The sequence below is a fragment of the Pteropus alecto genome, unplaced genomic scaffold, assembly GCF_000325575.1.
Source record: "Pteropus alecto unplaced genomic scaffold, ASM32557v1 scaffold131, whole genome shotgun sequence".
Taxonomy (NCBI): domain Eukaryota; kingdom Metazoa; phylum Chordata; class Mammalia; order Chiroptera; family Pteropodidae; genus Pteropus; species Pteropus alecto.
In genome coordinates this window covers 3,161,564-3,168,451 of record NW_006434709.1, presented here as the reverse complement: position 1 = coordinate 3,168,451, position 6,888 = coordinate 3,161,564, and positions in this window count along the sequence as shown.

Here is a 6,888-nt window from a genome sequence, read left to right as displayed (position 1 = left end):
CAAAAGTAGTTTTTAAAAGGCTTGAGGGATGGAGAGAAGGATGAGACAAACCCTGTCACTGTCTATAGCTAGTTAGTCTGGGATGGACACAAATTGAACATACAGATGTGTCATAGGTGATTTTACTAATACATTTTCTGGTCCCTGGAGATTACCTATGGCGGCACGATGGAGACTTCCGGAACTCCAGAGAATTTATTTCTTCAAAGAGATGAATAAAAAATCTGGCTCACTTTGGAAAGAGAGAAAGAATGCAATTGGTTGGGCTTGGCCACGTCTGACACTGGAAAGTGGGTGAGGTGGGATAAATAATCTCTCTCTTCTTACTCTAGATGCAACAGAGTTGTGCCCCTGATTGGTGAGCTGCTGGGGTCAGATAGCAGATCTTGAGCCGAATAAGACTGTCTCATGAGTGACCTGAGGAGTTCTCTGGGTAGCCAGGAATCACGGCCTCCCTTCTTCCAATGGGAAAGGCTGAGACCCTCCTTGACTCAACTTCCCACTGGACTAGGACCTCCAGCTCTCCAGGTGTTAAGAAGCTGACATTTTCCCCAAGTCTCCTAAACACTTGGCCTGTAATTTAGATTGCTTGACATCTGAACCTCTGATGTTCATTTCTCCTGGGAAAAACATTTCTCACACTAGCCTCACAAAAAGAACAACTGTGGGCAGCCACCTCAGCTGGGGCAAGCCCCACAGTGTATAATTCTTACAGATTGCCAAGAGAGTGGGGGCCCAGTGCACCTGGGAACTCTTCAAGTTATTACTGATTGCACTGGCTGATGTTCTTTCTGAGCCATTTTGGGGAACTCAAAAGTGTAAGGTCAAAGAAATGTCTTTTCACATTATCTAAAATGTCCACCCAGTAGACTTCAGCCCTGATCACCAAGCTCATATGTAACTGCCCCCTGGACCATCTCCACTTGGATGTCAGCTGGGCATCTTTAGCTTAATATGTGCCAACCTCAACTCCATTTCCCCAGCCAGCTCCTTCCCCATCTTTCCCATCTCAGCAAGAGGGAATCCACTGTTCCACTTTCTCAGGCCATGATCCTTGTAGTTTCCTTTGATTCTTTTCTTTTTTGCACACCTTTCATCCAATCTGTTAACTGAACTGATAGGACCGATCCAGGATATATTTAGAATCTCAGCATTTCTAACCAATTCTCTGGCTGTGGCATTGCTTTTGTAAAATTTAGAAAAACATCACCTTCACAATTGATGGGTGGACAGAGCCTTTGTCCAGAGAAAGGTGCCCCTTCCTCCAGAGGGATGTGGCTCTACATTAGGCAACGGGCCTTACTGGATTCCAGTTGCCCCCGTTCCCTCTTGAGGTCCATGCCGCTTAGTGTATCAACAGCACAACTGTGTATGATGTGCTGGCTGGGTCACACTGGTCCAGACCCATCATCTTCTGTCACCTGCACTATTGCAACCAGCCCCTAAAGTCTCTGCTCCTGCCCTTGCCCTCCTCACCTTTCAGACTCTTCACCCCTTTTGCTTCCTCCCTGCTGGCTTGAGCTGGGGCTGCTCATGTCCTCTTCTCCGGTCCCTGACATGGATGCCATAGTGATCTTTTGAAAGTACAAATCAAGCAAAGTCATTCCTCCACTCAAAACCTCACTCCAAGTCAAAGCCAAAGTCTGGACCAGTCTTAGAAAGCCCCGTACGATTTGTCTCCAACAATCTCCTTCTTCTTTCCTTTGCTCCAGGCACATGGACTCCTTGCTGTCTTTGGTCCCACTTGGCTTGCTTCCACTTCTGGTTGGGCTCTTATATTTACTCTCCCTTCTTCTGGAAGGTTCTTTACAGATATTTATCTGAATTATTCCTCACTTTCTTTCGGTCTTTACTCAAATGTCCGACTGTTTAAAACTGTAGCCACCTCTCCTGAAACCCAGAACATCCCCCTTCCCATAACACTTTTACTTTATTCTGTGCCACCTACCACCATCTGACATATACTTATTTAATTTATTTATCATGTTTATGTTTGTCCATTTTTACTAGAATAAGTCTCAGAAAAGCAGGAATTTTTGTCTGTCTTGCTTTTGGCTGTATTCTCAGCTCCCAGAATAGGGCCTGGTATGTAATTTGTGAACAATTCAATTGATATTTATTGAGTAAATGAGAGGCAGGAACAGAGCAGGCATCTTACATTCGACCATGTGAAATGATTGTTTTTGCAGGTCAAAAGCTGTCAAGTGGTTCAACCTCATATAATGTAACCTATAACGATGGCCCATGGGAGGTATAACGTGGGGGGCATTCCCTTTGACTTGCTCTGTGTACGCCCATTCAAAAGCTTCAGGTACTGTTTATGTCCCTTGATAACAAATTGTTTGTTTAAATAGACATTTCTCTCCTCAATCCCGTGACTTATGGAACAGCCTTCCTCCAGGTAGAGCCTTGACCACCACAATATCAGTCTTGACCTTTAGGATTCTCTATATATTTTTGGCCATGGGATAGCTGGAAAAGTAAAGGTTAATAAACTATCAACTGTGACCAGCCATCAGAACGAACACAGAGACCACGGCAGAGGTGAAGTCAGTAATGAGGCTGAGCGCTTCCACCTCACTGCTCAGGCCCCGTAGGAAGGAGGCTCTGAGCCAAGATTACTGCACAGAGTCCCCTGAGCTTGAGCAGAGTGTCCGGAAGACAGAAGTCTCTTCCTTACCAGGCTGATATTTTTAGGTGTTTATTTGTTTTCTTTTCCCATTTTCACCACATAAAAAAGGAACAGGGAATAAAACCCTGAATCTTTGCCTTTTATATTCCGTTTTCTTAAAGATATAGACTATTAAAATCCCTATGAAAAAGATCTTCCTTGCCACGCTCCAGGGTATACATGCTAGGGAATTGGGGAATTTGGGGTTTTGTTTAAGGATGATAAAAATGTTCTAAAATTGATTGTGCTGGTGGTTGTACAACTCTGTGAATTAAACATCATTGAATTATACACGTTAGGTGGGTCAATCAGAGAAGCCATTTATCTCAATAAAGCTGTTGAAAAAAAAACCAACGAAACGAAGATCAGACATGAGAAATTGTCTCAAAATGCAGAGGACAGTAACAGAGGTGAAGAAATGGAGGGCAAGGAGGCAGCAAAGAGGAGAGCTGGCATGCGGGTAATCGGTGTTTCTGGAGGAGATCCCAGAATGAGTAGGATAAAAACCACGAATAAAGATATAAGAAAACCCCCTTCCTAGATTCCTTACAAAATCACTTAGCCACATAGATACTTAGACATATCTGACCTCTGCAAATGACCCATAAGCACTATTTGATAAAGTGCTTGAACAATGGGCAATGACTTTTTAAAAAACAAAAATAATGCCAACTGTTAGTGAGGCTGTGAAGGAACCGGGTCTCTCAGATATCACTGATGGAGACCGAAGCTGGTAGAACGTTCCAGGACAGTTTGGAAATATGTATCAAGTCTTAACATTTTCTTAATCCACTTCCCCACATCTCTACCTCTAAGAATTCACCTGGCGGTGGGGAGAGGGAGAAAGAATTGACCTCAATATGTACAAGAATATTGTGAAAATTTGTACTCATCTCAAATGCTCACTGATACAGGGATTTATTGAATAAATTTGGCTCTTGTCATATAATTCAAAATTATGAAGCCATTGATAATGATGTTTTAGAAAAATGCTTGATGACAGATCTGTTTTTTTGTCAAGAGAGCATAACAGCTTATAAAACAGCATGCACACCATTTTTTAATTAAAAAAAATATGATCTAGTGGCGACTAGTTAATAATATGATATTGTATATTTAAAAGTTGCCGAGCAGATCTTAAGCATTTTCCCCACCTACAAGAAAAAGGTAACTGTGATAACTGTGTGAGGTGATGAATGTGTTAATTTTCTTGGTCTTGATAATCATTCTACAATGTGCGTGTATATCAAATCATCATCACATTGTACACTTTAAATATGTATAATTACACTTGCCAATTATTCCTTAAAAAATTAAATGTGTGTGTGTGTGTATATATATATATATGTATATACATAGAGAGAGAGAGAGAGAGGAAGAGAGAGAGAGACATATACACATAAATAGAAAGAGTAAGAGAGATAGAGACTGAGAATGGGGAAAATTTTCATTACACCTTAAATGGTAAGTGATTTTTATTTTCTTTATGCTTATTTAAAACTTTCACAGACTTCTATAATGAAAAAATAACAAGAAAAGGTTTATTTAAAAGGTCCTCCAGTGATTCTCACCTCAGGACGGAGTCCAACCTCTCAGTCATTACTTGAGAGGCCCTGGCCCAGTGGCTCCTGCCACCTCTGCTGTCTCCTCCTCTGGCCTTACCCTATGGCCATACACCATTCCTCAGCGGGTTTCACGTTTTAACAGCTATCTGTCGCTTCATCTGCCCGGAAGTCCTATCCTGCTCCCCCACTTTATTTCCTGCCTGGGTCACCTTTCCTGGGAAGCTATCCCTGACCACCCAAGCAGAACTCACCTTTTTTACTCTCACCCTACCCCGTGTGTGCTCTATTTTTGTACTGTAAGCAATACTGCCGTTATGTTTACACTCTTCTCTCATGAGTCATTGGAGGATTAGGTTCCTAATCATTCTGTTTACCGGGCATCTAGCACAGTCTCGGATAAATGTTTATGGAGTGAATGAGTAAACGAGTGAATGAATCTGTCGGCTGAGCCCTAGGCTCACGTATCTGCAGGACATCTGTGCTCAAGTGCCCCTCAAGTCTCTAAACATAACTTCCTCCAAGCTGAGCCCAGCATCTTCTCCCTCAGCACCTTGACTCCCCTGCCTGATCCCCATTGCAACCCTTGACCTTGTTGTGCACTCCTCACCTCTGCAATTGGAGCCTCCATCCCTCCAGGGACTAGAGCAGACCGTGGGCATCAGTTTTTCCTCCCACAGAAATACCCTGGGGCTGTCGGTCCTACCACCCGAATAGCTCTTGTATTGTTTTCCCTTCTTTACCCACACACTGCTGCTGACCTTTCTCCCTCTGTCTCACTCTCATCTGATTATCTGCCACAGCCTCCCAATCCTGACCCGAATTAAAAATTCCTCAATGGCGTCTACATCGTTGGTAAATTCAAAACTCTTTACCGAGGCTTGTCAGGAATCCAGCCTGATACAGCCCTATATCTCTAGCTTCTCTCTTCCATCCCACCCCTTCCATCCTTTTCAGGAGCAACCTGATGGGTTGCCTCTGTGTCTCTTGCATAACTCATCCAACAAGCTTTAATTTAAAAGATACTTCCTCCAGGAAGCTTTCCCTCACTCCCCAAGTGCCAATTAGGCCCCTCTGATATCAACTTCCATAGTTCCCTACCCTTCCCCCAACGTAACCCTTCTCATGCTGTATTTTACTATTCACTTAATTGTTCTTCTCTCTCGGCAGACAGTATGCTGAATGGGAGCAGAAACCAAGTCAGTGTGTTCATGAACATTCTTTCCATGTCCAGAAAAAAATCAAATCCTTTCTCAATAAATAGTTAGCATTCAATAAATGGTAGACGAATGAGTCTTTTTTGCTTTTGCTTTTGCTATTATACATGCTAATTCAAACTTTGGGACAAGACAAGACAACTAGTTCTTCATTTTCTGAGGGGAGCAGCACTATAGCAGCTGGCTGACCCAGAGTGGGCTCCTTGGAAGGAAGCCTGCTGTGTTGGGCCTTCCCAGGGTGCTTTTCATCTAATGGCCTTTCCAAGCACTCACAACCAACTTCCCCATCAGTCATGAGTTTTTCCAAGCCTTACAGGAACCTACCCTAAAGAGTAAAGGAAGTTCTTTGTATGTTTCTAAATAGTAGCTTCAAAATATTTTTAGAGTTTCTGAGTTAAGGTCCCAGGACTGATACTTTGGATAATGTTAAGTTCCCTGTGAAGATGTTGCTGAGCTGGGGCTCAAGATAAGCTATTTACTGCCCCAGACCCAAGTCAGGATAAAAAAAAAAGAAGCAGTGGTGTTCCGGTCTGGCAGGCAGTAATGCAGACTGGGGGCTTCGAAGTCTCCAACTGGCTGAGCCAAGTTCAAAAGAGTGAAGCACCCCTAGGGAGGTTAGCAGGGAGATGGGTAAATCGGGTTGGTGTGATGGATCGGAGTCTTGATCGGCAAATATTCAGTCCTTTGTCTCCCTTCCCCCAGGGCTGTATGTACTTCCTGCCTCACTTATTTGAACTTGACCATGTGATGTGCGTTGGCCACTGGAATATGAGCAGAAGTGATGTGAACAGAGACTTTAAATGTACTTGTGTGATTCTTCTCTTATGCTCCTTTCATTCACAATGAGAAGAATATGCCTCAAGTCACCACTGCTCCTCAGCCTGGTCCCCTGAATATAAGTTTTAGGCATTTTTAGTTTGAGATGGCTATTAGATATCTAAGCAGAGATGTGTGTGATCTGGGGCCGAGGGAGTGGTCTGGGCTGGAAATCTACATTGGAGTCATCAACAGCTTTAAATACATGGCATTTAAAGCTACATGGTATTTAAAGCTTTGAGAAAGATGGGCTCATCAAAATGTGGATGTGGATGGAAAAGAAGCCCATTGAGTGAGTCTTGGTTTCCTCTAATATTTAGAGATCAGAGAGATGAAAAGGAAGCAGCAAAGAAACAGATATGGAACAGCCAGGAAGGCAGGCAGACAACCAGGCCAGGGAGAAGTCCTGGGAGCCAAGTAGAAAGAGGACTCGAAGTTGGGGACAGTGATCAAATGTGCCCAAGGCTGCTGATAGGTCAGTGACATGAGATGAATTGACCAGTGGGTATAGTGGTGGGGATGCCATCAATGTCCTTGATAAGAATATATTCTATGGAGTCATGGGGCCAAAAACATCAACAGAAGGGATTCAGGAGAGAATAATAGCAAACGTATTTGCAAG